This window comes from Thamnophis elegans, chromosome Z (genome assembly GCF_009769535.1).
Source record: "Thamnophis elegans isolate rThaEle1 chromosome Z, rThaEle1.pri, whole genome shotgun sequence".
Lineage (NCBI taxonomy): Eukaryota > Metazoa > Chordata > Lepidosauria > Squamata > Colubridae > Thamnophis > Thamnophis elegans.
This window is the reverse complement of record NC_045558.1, coordinates 24,303,674-24,324,117: the sequence shown is the minus strand read 5'-3', so window position 1 is coordinate 24,324,117 and position 20,444 is coordinate 24,303,674. Positions and strand designations below refer to the sequence as shown.

Sequence of the window (20,444 nt, the reverse complement as noted above, 5' to 3'; positions counted from 1 at the left end):
ACCACATTAATCACAAAAATTGCATTCCTTTTTGCACACTTTGCTGAAAATCAAATTGGCATGCAAAACCACTAAGTTCAGTGACACTATATTTTGACTTTTAAAAAGTTTAATCATGTGATTCCCAACATGTTAGTTGTTAGATGGGAACTACTAGATTTAATATCTGTTGCCAGCATAATTGCCAGCATATTAAATAATGCATCCTGAGAACCCAGTTTTAAATTAATCCTTAAAAGCATATCCTTAAAAGCAAAGCAACTTTATGTAAAAGCCAAAGCTGTCATTTTTAATCTGGTGGTAGCACTATAAAGGCAAGAAACATTGTATTCTGGTAAACTATAATGAGCTGTTTAGGTTTAGGAACAATAGTATATATAAACAAATTGTTATTCTGTTGAATAGAGCAGAGCTTAGCTCCTTGCATAAGGATCCCTGCTTAACAGCCACTATATGACCACGAGTACTCACATTGCATTTGCCCTTTTGTATTTGAATTATCATCATAAGATTACTTATTTATTACTTAATTTTTTCCAATTTTTACTGTCATCCTCCAACCAGGTAAACTATTCTATGTTGTATGTCAGAAATGTACAGCACTTAAATTTGCCCAGCAGGCAAATTTATCACCTGTCTCTCACTAAATATATGGCCTACATGAGGGCGGGGCCTGACAGGGAGTTGTTATTTTTAACAGCTCTCGAATCTTGGCCTCGTTAAACTGTTTAAACAGCAATCCATCAAGCTGTTTAGCAGTTTGTTTACCCTCTCTTCGGGCCTAGAAGAGAGAGGTGAGAAGCTATGCATTGGAAGCCCTCTAACTAACCCTCTCAGCCTAAACTCTGGGAGGAAGCATAGCAGCTCCGCGCCAGGGATCATTCTGCCCTTTGTTGCAGAACGAAGGTCTTTGCTCATCCTCAGCACAAATGATTTATTGCCAACTTCAAGCTGAGTTGAACTTCTAATTGTATGTATAAACCCTTAGCTCCATTTGTAAAGAATTCCTTCTGATAATTACTTGCTGAAAGTTCTATAAAAATGGCGCCGAGCTGTGTAGGAGGTGTGTAGGAGCTGTGTAGGAGGGGCGAGACTCTGATAGCACTCTTATGAAGCCTAGAAGTGATTTATTACCAAGAAGTGATTTATTATCAAACTAAACAGCACTTGCTGTATAATTGGACTGCCTGGACTTTTTAATGGACTAAAGAAGATTAAACTTGAGATGGCTTCTAAGCAAAAATTTCCCCCTCCTCCCCCCGCGTCGAAAAGTGCCAGGACCTCCCCAGCGCCCTCTACTAAATTACAGTCATTACTTCCTCCTAGTTCTTCAGGGGACCCCTTGACAAGGGAAATTCTGCAGAAAGAATTAATTGATGTGTTAAGAAATCATGCTGATACGATGGAAGCAAAAATTAAGGAAGAGATAGCTGCTTCTAACAGATGTCTGAAGAACTTATGACATGTAATCAAGCGATTAGAGGGGACTTTCTGATGGCTCTGAATTCTCTATCAGGCTATACACTTGGACTTGAAGAAAAGTTAGAAGACCTTAGTGACTCTAATACGAACCTGGTAATGAAGATGGATGTGGTCCAGCAAAAGGTCAGCGATGCAGAAAATGAAATCATAATGTTACACTATAGACAAATGGAATTTGCTTTAAGGATAAGGGGCCTCCCCGAAAAAACACAAAAGAACCTGAAACAGATTCTCTCTGAAGCTTTCGACCTGATGGCGGGAAGGTCAGGAGGGAATTTCGACTGGCAAATCGAAAAGGTTTACCGCGTTAACTCCTGGCTGGCAAGACAAAAGCAATTACCAAGAGATATAGTGGTGTATTTTGCCACTAGAGATATGAGGAACACGATATTACAGGAGTCCTACAAAACTAAGCTTCAAATTGGAGGTCAGGAGATGACTGTCTTGAAGGAGATACCACCTAAAATGCTGAGATCTAGGAAGGACTATGCCTTTTTAGTTGAAGAGCTTAAAAATCGCCAGATACAGTTTAGATGGGACGCGCCAGCCGGCATTGCATTTAGCTACCTTGGAAAAAGACATCGCCTCAATTCAGTATGGAAGGCCCAAAATTTCTACAGCAACATATTGAAGGCTGGACACCCCACTCCCTCTAGATCTAGAGAAAGAGAACAAGGACATGATGGAAAGCAAACCACTCAAGCATTAACAAGGGGGGATCAACTTGTTCTCTCAGAGGTACAAGAAGCTAAGGAACAAAGACAAGCCCGTGTGGTTCCTAGACGAATGGAACAGGAATTAAAAAAGCAACAAGCACAAGCCACCGTTCAGGAAAGGCGGTACTTCAGAAACAGTGGGAGGAGCCAGGCCAAAGGTTAAATTCCAAGATGTTCAGATGGCTCTTAAAAAGCTTCAGGGGGGCTAAAGATGGCAACTAAGTTTCTAACTTGGAATGTCAATGGTTTAAATTCCCCACAGAAAAGGAAGAAAATAATCCACTATCTTAAACAATTTAAGAATGATATAATTTGTTTGCAAGAAACTCATATTAGATCAACTGATCAAAAATAAGGGTGCTCCCCGTGGAGATTCAAACCCTCACTACCCTCCAGGCCTTCCGCAAAACCCTTAAAACCTGGCTGTTCCGACAGGCCTGGGGCTAAAGAGTTTTTGCCCCCCTTCTCGAATGGTATGGTGGTTGTGTGTTTTTAAATTTTGTATTGTTATGTCTCGTCTTTTTATCCCCCTGTCTGTACCTCCTTCCCTGATTGAATTGTGAGCCGCCCTGAGTCCCCTTTGGGGAAAAGGGCGGCATATAAATGTAATCAATCAATCAATCAATCAATCAGTATCCCGAAGATGCCAAGCTGTGGGAACCTGGGGGGAGGCAAAGGCGTTCTTTGGTGCCTTCGGGATACTGCTAGGTTGGTGAGCAGCACTGTGCCCAGCTGAAGAAGGGGGGGGGGGTTGCCGGGCAGCTGTTTATTTTGTGAGCGGGCTCCCAAATAGCCGGGCACAGCCTCATGGGTGAATGACTGTGTTGTGCTGTCACAGCAGCGCAACACAACAGCCATGAAGCGCCCACGCCCCTTTGCAGCTGGGAACAGTGCCATTCACTGACCTAGGGGTATTGCCAAGCCGTGAGAGTGCCTGTTCACCGCTGCCCAGCTCCCGTGGCTTGGCACCTTCCAAATGCCAGTGAATTGCACTCTGCATGGCTGGAGAGGGGGGTTGCGCGAGCAGCTGTTCCGCTCTCGCTCACCCACCTCCCAATGCATGGCCCAGCTCCCAGCAGGCAGCTGGCCCACAACCATAGAGCAGCCACTGCCAAAATACTTGGGTTGGAAGCCGCGGAAAAAGCCAGGCTGGGATGGCAGTTGCAGCGGAGGTGCTTTGGCTCTGGAATGAGAGCTGGGTCATGCATCATGAGGCTGGTAGGCGGGTGAGCGAGAGCGGAACACTCGCTCGCGCAACCCCCCTATGCAGCTGTGCGGAGCTGGCATTTGGCAGGCGCCAACCTCCGGGAGCCGGGCAGTGGCGAACAGGCGTTCACGTGGCTTGGCAATATCCCTAGGTCAGTGAATGGCGCTGTGCCTGGCTGCAAAGGGGGTTTGCTGGGTGGCTGCCATGAGCATGGGCACTTCATGGCTGTTGTGTTGTGGTACTGCAACAGCGCAACACAGCCATTCACCCATGAGGCTGTGGCTGGCTCTTTGGGAGCCCACTCACACCCACTGCAACCGCAAAACAATAAACCCTCCCCCCATAATAAAGCCCAAGACATATTTTGTAGATAAAAGGAAAATAAGACCCTGTCATATTTTCGGGGAAACTTTGTGTGTTTGTGTGTGTGTGTGTGTGTGTGTATGTATGTATGTATGTATGTATGTATGTATTTGTTTTCGTAGATTTTCACAGGTGTAAGTATGCTGGTCTTGTTGTAGTCAGGTCTTTTCCCATGGAAGATTGAGATTGTCTTGGCAACATTTCAATGAAGTCTCACTTGCCATCTTCAGGCTGGGGTTTGGGCTTAAAGTGTGATCGAAGCTGCCGTCTTTCTATAAATCTTGGTGTGTGTGTGGAGTGCTGGCTTTGTTTCAGTACGTGGAATGATTGGTTGTGTGGTTGGTCTGACTTGGTCTGACTACCAAGCCAAACTATCCAACCTACTCCAAGACCCCGCTTACAAACCTCTAAACACAGACCCCACCACCTACCTGGAAAAAACCACCAAATCCAAAATAAAAGCCTCTCCCATCAGTGAAGAGATCCAGCAAAGAATCATCCCCAGAGAGAAATCTTCCAGATGCCCCAAACTCTATGGCCTCCCCAAGATACACAAATGAGGAACAACACTCATACCCATAGTCAGCTCCATATGCTCACCTCTGCAGAATCTTGCCAAATTCCTCACCAAACAACTCAAACTCTACACAGAATCCATCACCTCACATGTACAAAACTCACTCCACTTCATAGAAACAATAAAGAAACAAAACCTACAACCCAGCGACTTACTCATGAGCTTTGATGTCATATCCCTCTTCACCCAAGTGCCTATAAAAGAAACTTTAACAGCTATCCAGAACAAATACAACCCAAACAACCAACTTCCCTTTCTGGGTTTCCTAATCTACAAAAAAACCCAATGGCTCCCTAGGATACACCCTCTACCGGAAAAACACACACACCAACCACTACTTAAACGCACAATCCCATCACCACCCTGCACAGATCAACTCTGTAGTCAAGAACCAAATGCTTAGCCGACAAAGGCCACCTGAAAACGTAATTACGCACTCTCACAAACGTATTAATCTGCAACGGATTCCAAAGAAAAACAATTACCAACCTCATCCAAAGGGAGACTCCCCCCCAAAAAAACGAGACACAGAACAGGACAACGGCATCGCCTTCCTCCCTTACATAAAAGCCACCACAGATAAAATCAGCAAAATTCTCCACAAACACAATATCAAGAGAGCCTTCAACACTGACCAAAAAATAGCCAACATCTTAAGAAACCCCAACGACAAAATCCAGCTAGAAAACCAAGGAGTCTACGAAATACCATGCAAAATCTGCCCTGCAACATACATAGGACAAACGAACAGGAGAATAAATGCACGTATCGCAGAACACAAGAACGCAGTAAGAAAAAAAGAAAAAACTTCCCTTTTCCAGCACCTTAAAGCTACAGGACATGAAATTAATTTTAAACTAAATTAATCTCCAAAACAGAACACTTCAACAAGAGAATAATTATGGAAGCTATTGAAATATAGAAACACCCCCACAACATGAATAAACGTGATGATACCTCCTGCCTACCAGACATCTGGAAATCAGCCCTAGTCAACAAACGAGCCCCACCCACCACCCAGGCCGTTATAACACGAAACAACAATAGACACACAGCCAGCACCAATCAGCACCAATCTACCAATCATGATACAACCACACAACCGATCATTCAACTTACTGAAACAAAGCCAGCACTCCACCCTCCCCCCCACCAAGATTTATAGAAAGACGGCAGCTCCGATCACACTTCAAGCCCAAAACAAATATAATTACAATTAGTTTGCATAGAAGTTAAATTGCACGGTGATATTAATCTGACTTTAAGCTCCTGAATATTTTTAGCCAAAAAAACAAATGACATTTTGCAATGAAAATGGTTACCCTATGAAAATAATCCTAACCTTGGAACTAGAAGTCTTTGCAGTGATGCATCAAAAGTTTTGATCTTTGATCAATTTAAAAAAGGATAGATAGTGGCTGGTGTTTAAACTAAAACTTTGATGTTTGTTTTAGGGAAAAAGTGATATTGAGAAATATCTCTAATGAATTCAGCCTATATTGGAGGCTTATTGTATAAATCCCTTTTTATTATATCAAGTTTCTATTCAATTGTATTTAGCTTTTATCCTTTCAACAGCTAAAATGGTGAACTTGGAGGGCTTTAGATTTAGACTCTATATGAAATCAGCAGAAAACTAGATACAGCTTGAAAAATAAAGATCAGCAACATGAGAATTGAATGTAGCAAATATATTTATACATTTAAAGATGGGGATTCTATAGTATAGTGAACCTTTTCTTCATTGTGGACCCCTTTGGGGCCTAGACCATGGCCACTGACCACCAAGATTTAACTCAAGATTTAAATCATAACATTTCTTCAAGCCTTCGTGGACCCCCTGTAACATTGAGCGCCTTTAGGACTTCATGGACCAATCACTGTATAAACGTTTATCTTTTTATAACAATATATTTGAAAAACAATGGTTTTAACGATGCAAACAATGAGTATATTCATTTGTGGAGTAATTCACTAGTTGCAAAAAAGTGTCAAATCACAGAGTATATATAAAATAGGTTTTTGTGGTTTGGGGCATATAAGAAGTATATTATGTACAAAATGAAGAACACACTTTTATGCACACCTGAAATATGGTTTTAAGTTTTATAGATGGCACATGCCATCTGAAAGATTACCAAAATTGGCTTAAAATACAAACATAGTTAGAGAAAATGATACATCAACTTGTAGCGTTTAAACCAGAGGTATTTTCATTGGGTATTCTACCAGAGAAATATAGTAAAGAAGATTCATATTTGATTGTACAAATAATAACAGCAGCTAGAATTGTATTTGCACAAAATTTGAAAGCAGACAAAATCCCATCGGAATGGGAGGTAACAAAGAAGATATTAGACTGTGCAGAAATGAATAGGTTGACATTGAGAATAAAGGACAAAGAGGAACCAGTGTGCTACAGGACATGGGGGCGATTTTACAAGTGGTTTGAAAAAAGATATAAATAGAAAGAAAAAGGAACAAAACATGGAATAAATATCTCAGATGACATATCATTAAATTAGGGAGAGGGGAAATAAGAAAATATTAAAATGTAAATATACAGGCAGAAAAATGATATAAGTGGAACTAATATTAGAAATAAATTGTAAACATAGAAAATTACTGGTATGAAAAGATAAAGTTGGGATCGCTGAAATCCCACCCCAAGAACCCGCCAGAGAAAGTAAATAAGTAGGGAACAACGGAAAGGAGAGGGGATAAGGAGAGAAAAGAAGAAATGGTAAAGCAGAGAAAGTAAGGGTGGGGAATTAACAGTAGGAGAGAGGGTAAGAAATAGGAGAAGGGAGGAGGAGAGAGGAAAGAGAAGGGAAGAATAAAGAAGGAAGGAGAGGAGGAAGGAAGAAGGTAGAGAAGGGAAGTTAAGAAGATGGAAGGAGAAAGGTGTTGCAAAACAAAATGGAGACACGGGATGGCAAGGAAGTGACCCAAACTCTGTTTTATATATATGTGTGTAAAAATGAATATAGAGATTATGATGAATTGACAATGTTAAATAGCAATTATAAGAATGTATATTTAAGAATGAATTGGAAAGGGAAAAATAATTTTTTTTCACAGAAATATGTTTTAAGGCTTCTTAGAATTAATTTGTATTATAAAATTCTTGTATTTGCTTTTGCCTCTTGATTGTTAATGATCCTTGCTGGATCAGCCCCTTTAGGTGGCTTCACATGGCTGCTTGCAACAGTTGATTTTCTAGATTTCTTCTCAAGCAAACTGTACGAATATCCAACACTGTTTCAAAGACTGCTATGAATAAATTAACAGTAGCTAGGATAACAATTCCACGTGTTTTATCATTTTTACTAAGCCAAAGTGAGTACAAAACGTGGTCATTTGACTGAAGAGCAATGGTTCTGTAAGATGGCTACTGATACTATATATCAGTGCTTCTCAATTGTTTTCAAACTGTTGCTTTCCAGGTCTGTAAATGCCCAAATTTGCATCAAATCCTCCCAAACAGTAGCAGTGTTGTTAGACTTTATAATATAGATATGGCATTAGTACAATGACGGTTTGTAATGCTAGGTAAGACTCCCTAGCTATTTTATTAGAAATTCAGTGTATTGAGATTCTAGTTGATATGTTAAGCCAACCATCTGGATAGTCATGTGATTTAGAGGTTTTGCATATTTTGTGATAACTTCAAATGAAGTCCATATTCAGGATTCTTGATTTCTTTCATTGTTTGGATTTATAATTTCTATCTGTTGATCAATTTCTAGTTCTAGCAAGACCCCTTAGTAATAGTGTCAACTAACTTACCCCAGTGCATCAGTGGTGGGTTCTGGATCCTATTGCAACTGGTATGGTGCAACGGGGCCGGGTGTCCACCACATGAATGCGCGCAGCACGAGCATGAGTACTTACTGCCCACGACACTCCAGCTGCTTGGTGGAGCATCGTGCAGGCCCTGTACGCTCCGTGCACGTGTGCGGAAGCCCTGAAAACCTCAAATACCGGTAAGGAACGCAAGTGGGCGCTTCGGAGCACCGTACCGGAACAGTACCTGGTGCTCCCAGCTGGGAGCTGGGACGTACTGATCATAACCCATCACTAAAGTGCATTGTCCCAAAGGTGCTTTTTCAAGAGTAACTGGACTTTGTTTTTCTTTGAAGACGTTTCACTTCTCATCCAAGAAGCTTCTTCAGCTCTGACTGGATCATGGTGCATGGAAGGATTTATATTTCTTTCAGACAGCTGGTCAATTGCATTCTTTTAGACATTCATTGAGGATACATCATTATCTATGTCCAGTGTACAACACAGTCCTTTCAGCAGTTCCAAGAAGGCTTCACACCCATTTGCACTACTCAGGTGATCCTGAGGACACAGATAAACTTCCTAGTGGTCTCAATGACTCTCTAAAAGAATACAAATGACCAGCTGCTGCAAGGAGTATAAATCTTTCCATTCCCCACCAAGCAGTCAGAGCTGAAGAAGCTTCTTGGATGAGAAGTGAAATGTCTTCAAAGAAAAACAAGAATGTCCAGTTGCCTCTTGAAAAAGCACAATCATGACCTGAATGACTGAAAATCCCCATAGATATCCCAGTGCATTCTTTTTTAGGCCAAACCACACCAAGAGAATTATATTGAAGTGCACTAAAATTATTATTGCCAGATTAGAAGTCTAGTATTTCAAGTAAAAATATGTGTTTGGGTACATTTAATCAATGTACCCATATTTTACTAAGTGAATTATTTTCAATGCACTTGACTTTGAGCAGTTTTGCTTTTTTGGATCTTATTAACCTTTTTAGAATCTATGCTATTAAACCAAAAGCAGTGCTGCTTAGAAATCTATGACAAATAAAAGAGAAACGTCTGTGCATTTAAGCTACCAATAATAGAATGAGTTAAATGCATCATAAAAGGAAATTAAATTCATGGATAATTAATATGGTGTTCATTTCTGGTGACAATTTGAAAACATATATTTTAGTTTTAGGAAATTGCTACTATATATAATAAAATTTATACTTGTCTTAAATTTTATTACATGATAATTAAGAGGACTTATATAACATTATATGATCACTTGTGTGGTCTTCCAACTAGTGAGGGATGAACTTTAAACATTTTTTTAATTCACTGGTTTTGTGCCAGATGATAATTTTCTGTCTTTTAAATGCATGCTAAAATGCCATGCTTTTCCTTTGCTCTGTGACTTATAGGCTTTCATTCTGTTTTATACAAGGAAAATAGTAAAATTTATGATAATTAGTTATAATCTTAATTGATTGCTCCAGCATCTTATAAGAGTGATGATACTACATTCTTCATTTACAGTTTATTCTTCCTTAAAAGATTTTTGTGGAGTTAATTAAATATTCTTAAGTGAAAAATATTCACAGAGCTTTACTCCATCAACAGCATATATATTGGCTGCAGTGCTGCTGCAGAGCCTGAATAGAATGTCTTCCTGGGAACTCCACAGGCAAGTCCATCACAATATATGTGAAAAAGGACAACCCAAAATCTTCCTTCCTATATCCATGAGCTGGGAATGAAATTCAGATAGATGCATTTCTTTTCCTGATGATTGTTGACACCTTCTACATTGCAGTTCTGGTGAGAATATTCTGTCTTCAGGGATTTCTTTGTTTTTCTGCTTATAATTTCCCCCTCTCTTAGTCGTAGTTCAGCCGTACCATTTCAGCTTGCTAGTGCAGAAAGATGTGAATTCAGTTGCTATGAATGAGTCTGGCCTGATTGCAATCAGAAATGTTCTTAGAGGAATGTTAAGGAGTTACAGATGAATCTAACAAGAACCATTCTACTACCAAAACGGTAAGGTTATATGCTTGTTTATAAAGCAGGATAAATTGAATTAGAGTTATCTTAGCAAAACTGATCCCTGGCTATCATTTGCTATATAAGTGCTATTTCATTCTGTGTGCATGCCTGGTTTTCTTTCTGTTTTCTTTTATATTCTTAAAATCAAGTGAGATGAACATTGTAGCTGGTTCAAAATGACACAAGAGATTGTATTCTGTTTTGAGATTCCTTGAGCATTAAAGGAAGAAATCTCTCTTTTTTTGTGAAAATGATAGGAATGTTTAAAGAACTGGGCATCTTGGTACTATCTTTCTTTCAGAGTCTGTTTTATTGGAGTGGAGAAAGGGTACTATAGATAATTTTGTTCATACATGCTTGGTTGAGTGTCCTCTGGGACGAATGGATGAAAGATGTGACCAATCACTTTTTCATCACTGCAAACAAGTCTGTGTCATGCTGGATCTAGATGGAATAAATAGCTTCAGTAAATTAGAGGCTTTCCTTAATGTGAATTTCAGTAGTACACTGAAACGAGCCTTGAAGGAAATGCCAGATGATGTGAGGTCAGCAGAAATGTTTGGTTCGTTACCTGTGCGTAAGCTTTATATTGATGTTCTAAAATATTCGAAATGGATGCATGGAAATATTAGCATATTAGACATTAGTGGAATATTTAAGGAATATTAAATATTTTGAATATTCAAAAATGTCAAGTCACATATTTTAAAATTAAGATTAAATCTCATTATTTGGAACATGTAATATAAATTACATATTGCTTATGAATAGAATGGCAAGTGGATTGTAGCAAAAAGAAGTCACAGAATTCATTTTAATTAAATGTTACCTGTTATCTAGATATCTGTAATTGTTTCTGTTAAGCTCACAGGAGCAGCTCTGCTAGTATTTAGATGTATTAAGAAACATCTAACAATATTTTCATTTTTTTTTCATTGAAAGTTCAAATTTAGAATGTTAAGTATGGAGAAAGTTTGAATCTGAGGGATTTGTGAAGTCAGTGGATAATACTTCCAATAGAAATAGCATGACAAATTTATATGTAAGTTTAATTATGTAATAATGTATTGTCGGTTTCAAATGGCAGATAATAAATTGTTCCTTTCTTTATCCTAAGCACATTATGTGACAAATCCTATTGAAACTAGTGTCTCCCATGGTATATCAATTCTCACCCTATGCATATACATAAGCATAAGTGCTATACTTACAGAAAAGCAGATAGGTCCTTATGAGATTTAGTGTGTGTATGTGTCTGTCTGCCTGTCTGTCTGTCTGTCTGTTTGACTGATCGACTAACTGACTAACTATCCTGTTTGTTTGTCTGCCTGCCTGCCTACCTCCTAAGCTACCTAGTTATCAAATTTATATAGCCTCCCATATAGGTGACTCTGGGCAGTAAAGTCATCAATTAAAACATATTATTAAAATTGCTCATATTTTCTTAAATGAGAATGACAAAAGCAGTCTTTTCTCCTAGCTGACCAAAATTGTATAATTTAATTGAAACAAAAATTAGTTTTCTATATGGAAAATTAATCACATTAATTTGTATTGAAATAATTACATTTGCTATGTATAGGTTCTAAGTAATATTTTATTGTTTTATGAAATAAGATGTCAAGATGACATAAGTTATTTGCATTACTTTTTAAATTTAATGATAGAATGTATATCATGATGACTATTTCCTTGTACTTAATTAAGCTACATGAGCCTCTAATTATCTATAAGCTTTTTGATTGTACAATTATTTTATTAACATTAATATATAGGAAAAAAGTCCACCAAAATTATGTTGCGTAAATATTACATTCCTTTGATTATTAATGATTAATTATTGAAACTTATACAAGAACTATAAATTAGATTGCTACAGTGTGTTTTTAAATGGTGTTGACGTTGAAGACAATTTGTAAAATTTATTTGGCTCAAAATGCAGTATTCTTGATGCTAATAGTGCCCAAAAGTCTGAATATTCAGCAGCATTCAACTTCCATTCATCGTCTGCCATAATATTTTCTAAATAATTACTAGAATAGAATAGAATAACAGAGTTGGAAGGGACCTTGGATGTCTTCTAGTCTAACCCCCTGACTAGGCAAGAAACCGTACACCACTTCAGACAAATGGTTGTCCAATCTCTTCTTAAAAACTTCCAGTTGTGGAGCATTCACAACTTCTGGAGACAAGTTGTTCCACTGATTGTCATAACTGTCAGATTTCTCCTTAATTCTAAGTTGCTTCTCTCCTTGATTAGTTTCCACCCATTGCTTCTTGTTCTACCCTCAGGTACTTTGGAGAATAGTTTGACTCCCTCTTCTTTGTGGCAACCCCTGAGATAGTGGACCTCTACTATGTCTCCCCTAGTCCTTCTTGTTGTTAAACTAGACATACCCAGTTCCTGCAATCGTTCTTCGTGTTTTAGCCTCCAGTCTCCTAATCATCTTTATTGCTCTTCTCTGCACTCTTTCTAGAGTCTCTAAATATTTATGTTAGCATAGTCATAAAAGTTTAGGAGATTTAGGAGTTTAAAAGCAATTTTAATGATTGATCAATCATTATGATATTTATAATAACTGAAAGGCTGAAGTAAGATTTGTGTGTATGTATCTGCTCTTAGGGTATACTTGGTAGACTTAGAATAACTTTATTGTTACTTTGAATGTACATTAATCGGCAAAAATTAAAATAAAATTATGTTGCATACAGCTCTCCAGCTCTCATATAAACATGAACATGATAAGATAAGATAATGCATGTACCCACATATATTATATGACATGGGGAAACAACACAATCTAGTTCAGATTTATATATGTACTGTGTTTTCCCCAAAATAAGACCATGCCAGATTTTTGGGGTGGGCAAAATATAAGCCCTCCCCTGAAAAGAAGGCCCTTGGACAATTCCCCCACTCTGGCCAGACAGAGCGCCACTCACCTCCGTAGTGGTATCCTGAAGGCAGCAAGCTGCAGGAGCCAGCGGGCAAAGGTGATGCCACAACTTGATGCCTTCTGGATACCCCTAGGTCGATGAGTGGAGAGAGGGGGGTTGCTGGGTGGCTGCTCTCGTGCGAGTGAGCTCACAAAGAACTGAGTCTCTCGGGAGTAGGGCGGCATACAAACTCAATAAATTGAAATTGAAAATTGAATTGAACGGGGCACAGCCCCAGGGGCAAACGGCTGTGTTGCACTTTCACAGCAGCACAACAGAGCAGCCATGAAGTGACCACACTCATGAGCAGCTGCCTGGCAACCCACTCCAGCCAGCCTGCTGGGTCAGTGAGTGGCGTTCAGGCTGGCTGGAGAGGGAGGTTGCGTGAGCGCCTGTTCCACCCTCCGCTTGCGTGCCTCCCAGACTTACCATCCACTGGGCCAGCTCTCTCTGCAGGGGCTGGGCACCGCCACTGCCATCTCAAGATTGAGGGTGGCTTTTTCTGCTGCTTCCCAACCCCAGAAATCTGCTGCTGGCAGTGGATGCTCTTCTAGCAGTGGCCGCTCTTGGAGTGTGCTCTATGGTTGTGGGCTGGCTGCATGAAGACTCTCTGCCCCGGCAGAGTTTTCCGGCAGCCTGGGCAGAGAGTCGTCCAGCAGACAACCCACAACCATAGACACACTCCTAGAGTGGCCACTGCCAGAAGACTTGACAGCAGATCTCCGGGGTTTGGAAGCTGCAGAAGAAGCTATCCTCAGTTCTGGGATTGTGAGGGCGTCGGTGGGGCCCTGACCCTGCAGGGAGAGCTAACCCAGGGCATGGTAAGGCTGGGAGGCGTGCGACGGAGGGGGAACAGGCACTCACATGGCTTGACACCTTTGGGATACCGCTGGGTCGGTGAGTGATGTTCTGGACAGCTGGAGAGAGGGGTTGCTGGGTGGCTATTTGTGAGGATGGTCACCTCATGGCTGCTGTGATAGCACAACACAGCCGTTCGGCCCTGAGGCTGTGCCCGGCTGTTTGGGTGCCTGCTTGCAAGAGAGCAGCCGCCCGTCAACCCCCCCAAAATAAGCTCCCCTGGATAATAAGGCCCAAGCCATATTTTTGAGGTCAAAAGAAAATAAGACCCTGTCTTATTTTGGGGGGAACACGGTACGTAGTGAGAGAAATAAACCTTTCAAGTTCACCAGATGGATGGCATAGGAAGCAAAGCTGTTACAGAATCTGGAAGTCCTGCTAGAAATTCTTCGAAACCTCCTCCCAGCGGGCAACAACAGAAACAGACCATGAAGCGTCTGAGGCTCTCCACCATGAAGTGCATGTGTGGAGTCTCTAACAATGTTTTGGCTCTAAGCACAGTGTTTATAAGCAGTATCCTGAATGACAGGAAGCGAGCTTCCTATAATCTTCTCGGCGATCCTTGCCACTCTCTGAATGTACTTTCTATTTGAGGCACTGCTGCCACCAAACCAAATATTGATGCAGTTTTGATAAAACGCTCTCAATTGTGCCTCTGTAAAAAGTGGCCAGGATAGAAGGAGAAAGATGTGCTCTTCTCATCTGATGCAGGAAATGCAGATGTTGGTTTGCATACTTCACTAATAATGATGCATGGAGAGACCAAAAATGGGTATGAAAGACCGACTCTGCTGAAACCAGAGTTGTGGTAGTCCCTTCTGTTTAATATTTATATGACTTATTCAATTAAAAACTTGTTAAGAAGACCTTGAAATTTTATTCTGCTTTTTAAATTGTATTCCCTCTAAATATTTCCTAGTTGTATGCTGTAGCCAGAGTTCTCCAATCCCCAGGCCATGGCCCAGTACTGGTCCATGGTCCATTCAGAACTGGGCTGCAGAAGTTGTGTGCAAACACATTGGCAGTTCCATGTGTGAGTAGCAAGCAAGTGTGAGCAATGAGCGTTTGCAAGTTGCTTACACAAATGTAAGCAACCGGCAGCAAGTAGCTGCGTGCTTGCCTGCCATTCACATTGAACTCCCCCCCCCCCCAATTGGTCTGCAAAGCTGGAAAGAGCCGCTGGCATAGCACACTATTCTCATGCATCCATGTTATAAAATTGTACAATAACCCCGATACATCATTTTCTTTATTTTGCATATACCATGTTCTATTGTAAATATTTGATAGAAACATATTCCTGTTAAATTAGAAGATTCCATAAGATCAACAGTCCTTAAAACAGTCTGTACATATAGCCTATAACCTGCTGTATGATTAAAATTATTTTTAATTGTTACAAAAGAATGGTATCTGTTGACTTTCTACGACAGATATCCAAATTCAAATTTCAGCTTTGCCCCAAAGCTGCTCATATATGGATAAGTTACATACCGTATTTTTTGGAGTATAAGACACACCGGAGTATAAGACACCAAGGTTTTGAAGAGACATTTTTTAAAAAAAATAGGTAGGTAGATAGAGGGATAGAGAGGGAGAGAGAGAATACTGTAGGTAGGTAGGAGAATGAGTAATTAGGTAGGTAGGTAGGTAGGTAGGTAAAAGGATAGAGAGAGAGAGAGAAATAGAGAGAGAGGAATAGAGAAATACAGTAAGTAGGTAGGGAGAGAGAGGGGGTGTAGGTAGGTAGAGGGATAGAGAGACAGAAATAGAGCTAGAAAGAAAAATACAGTAGGTACATAGGGAGAGAGAGAGTAGGTAGGTAGGTAGGTAGGTAGGTAGGTAGGTAGGTAGATAGATAGATAGATAGATAGATAGATAGATAGATAGATAGATAGATATGCAGTAGGTAGGGAGGGAGGGAGAGAGAGAGAGAGTAGGTAGTAGGGAGGTGTTTCCAGGTATATTTATCCATGTGCTGGAGAAGGAAATCGCTGACAATCTGCAGCACTTGATCAATCTAATTCTCATCAATCACTCTAACTAAAGAGCTTAATGGGCCCATTTTTTTTAAAAAAGGCATGAATAGCCTTGGGGGGCTTGGAGTGTGCCTGAGGGGAGGCCCAAAAATGAGCCAAAACAGCCCATTTTTTGCAAAAATGGGCCCGTTTTTTGTCAAAAAAATGGCATGCATAGCCTTGTGGATGCTTAGAGAGTGCTGCTGGGGGCTGCCCAGCTCATTTCTGCCCTCCCCAGCCCCCAGGAGCTCTCTGAAAGCCTCCATAAGGGTGTACACCGCCATTTTGGTGAAGGGGCGAGGCTTTGGGAGGCAAAATAATGCTGCATTTGATATATAAGACGCATCCAGATTTTCAGCCTCTTTTTTTGATGAAAAAAGGTGCATCTTATACTCTGAAAAATATGGTATGTCAAAATTATTTTTAAAAGAGGAAAAGACTTAAATAAAATACAACACTACAGTGCAAAAGAAACTTTATCCTCTTTGAGTTCTGTGGTTTTACATATCAGGACATAACAAAAATCATCTGGTCCTTAGCAGTTCTCTTATATTCTAGAATCTAATGTGCGGCCACATTTGAGGTCTGACAGCTGAAGCTTGGCTGACATTGGGTCATGCAACAGGAAGAAGCACATCAGCAAATTTGCAACAGAATGCTTGAAAAGGAAAACAATCAAGATGCTACAATGGCACCTCAACCCGATTGAAATGTTGTAGTGGGTCCTCAAGAGAGTTGTGCATAAACAAATGCCCATAAACCTCAATGAATTGAAACAATGTTATAAAGAAAAATGGGTCAAAATTCCTCCACAACGATGTGAGAAACCGATGTAGTTCATACGGAAAATTACTTCAAGTTAGTGCTGGTAAAGATGACTATACAAACTATTGAATCATGAGATGTACAGTACTTAATTTTTCATACATGGCTTCTCCATTTTGACTTTCTTTTTATAAAACAAATGATGACATGGTGTAATATGTCATGTGTTGTTTATCTGAAGCTGTATTTACCTATTTTTAAGAACTGCAAAGGACCAGATGATTTTTACTATGTCCTGATACATAAAGCCATAGAACGCAAAGGTGTACTTTTTCATATGACTGTCAGTACGTATGAGAAAAAAAGAAAACATCAAACAACAATAATAATCCAAAATGATATGAAATACTATATTAAAGATACCCAGAATTTATTAAACCTCCTAGAGTGATATTGATCTGTCTGTTTAGTTCATAGAGAAAGGGTTACTCTAAAGGCTGAGATTGAACACATTTTAACTAAGAGTGGATTATGAATATTTTCATCTCAGATTAATTTCTTTAAAATATTTTTATATTTATTTGTAATATTTATATCTTACTACTTTCCTACAGGCCCACAAGATAGCATCTATAATGCCCCTTTCTTTACCGAACAACAATCTCATGAGATTTGTTGGGCTGAGAGAAAGGCTGGCCCAGTTATGCTCACTGAGGTGAACTTCTATCTGACTAGATCTGTTTCTAATCCAACATATTAATTGCCATACCACACAAGATGAACCCTAAGAAAAATATCCTATACTCAGAAATAAGTTGAAAGAGCAATCTCTTGTTCTACTTGCATTAGTAAAAAAATTAGGTCCTGAATCACAAACAATTTTTGTTTATATCAGGGCTGCACATTCAATCTATTTGGAATTATGATAAGAATTAATATTTGAAATATCACAGAGTAGAAACAAATAATATTTTGGAGGAATCAAAATATATTAAAATGTTTTTTGTAGCAACATTATTCCGGTTGTCATGGGTTATATTAGATACAAATAAGCTTTACCTCATCCAGCTATAATGTTTTCCAAAATGTGATGTAATTTTAAGCAAGCCACAATTTTCGGGAACTTTTCCCCATTTCAATTTTGGATCATTTTTCAAAATTGGTTCTGAGAAATGGAGTCTCTTGAGGCAAGGCTAAACTTATTAATATTATTTCCCTTAGAAAATAGGAAACAGACTTGCTTGATATACTGGAAATAACTTAGGAAGGGTGTGCCCTCACATATTATGAGAAAGCTAGATAATATAAAGTTAATGAAATCTTAACTTTTAACATAAGGCTCTTGAAATTATTCTGTTATAAAACTAGTACTTTTCATCTTTCTTGACATTTGGAAATGAGGCCTTTCAGAAATAAATTTCCTTTACAGAAACATTGTCAACAAGAAGTATTGTATTTTATGTGTAAGTGTGCATAGGCTTTCAGCCAATGGTTCCATCTGTGTCTATGAGGATGGAATGTTCATTCATGCAGCTGAAACTCAGCTTAAAATTGTGTTGAAAAGCAGATTGTACAGTTTGCTCCTTATGTGTTCTCTACAATGAGAATGTAATGCTTTTTAGACCTCCTGCAGATCAGAAAATTGATAGTACACAGAAAGTTTTCTCTCCTTGTGCTTCAGTACAAATGCTCATATTACTCACTGCCTGTGTTTGACTAAAGTATAGCAACAGTGACTCAGGTAATGTCAGTAGATTCCAAGACTCCTAGATAGCAGATGCCTGCTTTAAAAAGCTCTTTTTGTTGAAGGCCAGTTGGCAGAATAAATCTTGGATGATGTTGCTTACAATATATTAACTCCTTTGTTAACCATGTGAATAATTTCACCTAGTTTTTTTTAATTCAACTGGGTCACCAAAAGCAAACCAAAACTTACCAAAAAGCCAAACAATCAACATTACATGATATTTGTAGCTAAAGATATATGAGATTTTTGTGGAATGTGTCGAACAATTGTAATTTTAAATACTCATTTCACAATGTATATTGTGTGAATATTTTATTTTGTCCTAAATATAACACTCTCAACATAAAGAGGTTGAAACCCAATCCTTCACATCAATTTTCTGTGGTGTCTAATGAAAATGAATAAACATGTAAAGTAGTGTTGAATTAATCATATCTTATCATAGACAATTGAATGATCATAAAATTAAAAATCTAACATGGAGTTTGTTTGTTTGATTATGTATCATTAGGTTGTTTTTGATTCCTAGGAATCACATAGATAGATGTTTTCCAATCTTTCTTTTTTTGATACATTCATTGCCACTGTAACTGAGTTTATCCACTTTGCGGCTGGTTATCTTCTTTTTATTTTTTTCCCACCTTTTCCAGAGAAGTAAGTCTTTGCATAATGTGTCCATAAGAGAGATAATTTGAGTCTGGTCCTTTGAACCTTGAGAGAGAATTCTAGGTTGATTAATTTGATGATCCATCAGTTTGTTTTCTTGCCAGTCCATGGTATTTTCAGGAGTCTTCTTCAAAGTGAAAGTTGAAAAATGTCAGTACTCTTCCTTATCTCATCCAAAATCCACTTGCTTAGAAAGTCACAAAGAATACCATGGCTTGATACCATGGTTTGATTCTGATCTTTGTAGATATAGACACATCATGGCATTTAAATATCTTTTCCATGTCTTTTATTTCTCCTTTACCAACTGCTTGTTTGTGGCATGGTGTATTTCTGTTACTTTGCTATTGATGGTTGATCCTAAAAGGCAAATGCTACCCACCATTTTGATATTTTCATTGCCAGTTATGAAGCTGGTTGCTCTACTTATTCTCATTAATTTGTTGATCTTAATATTTAAATTAGTCCATTAGTCCAACTAAGGGTTGCAGATTCTTTGCATTTTTAGCTACAGGGTAGTATCATTTCCATAGTGCATAGTTCCATAATATTTTTTCTTTATGTTTAAAACTATGCTCATAATTTTCCAATCCAATTTCCTTCAAGATAAATTCAGAATATGTGTTGAATAAAAAAAGGAACAGTTATGCAGCTTCATCTCACTCCTTTGCCAACCTGGAACCAGTGTTTTATACCATGTTCTGCCCAGACTGTGGTTTCCTGGTGTGTGATATAGATTTCAAATGAGGACAATAAAATGATCTGAGATTCCCATTTTCCATAGTTGATTGACACAATAAAGGCTTTTTTAAATTTATGAACTATATATTGATTCCTTTTTGACATCCTTAGGCTTTTTTTCAGTTAGCTTTTCTAGTTATTCAATATGTTATCAGCAATACGGTGTTTCCCCCCAAATACGATCTGTCCTGAAACTAAAGCCTTGCCACATTTTTCGCGTGGGCAAAAATATAAGCCCTAACCCTGAAAATAAACTCCCTGGACACCCCCCCCCCCGGCCAGGCAGAGCACCACTCACCGACATAGCAGAATACTGAAGGCGCCAAGCTGCAGGAGCTGGAGGGGGGGAGAGAGAAAGGCGCTCACATTGCTTTGCCCTTTCAGGATACTGCTAGGTTGGGGGGTGGCGTTCTGCCTGGCCGGAGGGGGGAGTTGCTGGGCGGCTGCTCCCTTGCAAACTGACTCCCAAACAGCCAGGCACAGCCTCGGGCGAAGCAGCCATGAGGTGACCACGGTCATGAGCAACTGCCCGGAAGACCCCCTCT

At 39.3% G+C, this 20,444-nt stretch overlaps 1 protein-coding gene across 2 annotated transcripts in view; it reads left to right on the top strand.

The window, feature by feature from the left end:
* Positions 1-20,444, top strand: part of CDK14 (cyclin dependent kinase 14) — a 251,510-nt gene that overhangs the window by 61,651 nt on the left and 169,415 nt on the right. The window lies entirely within an intron of this gene.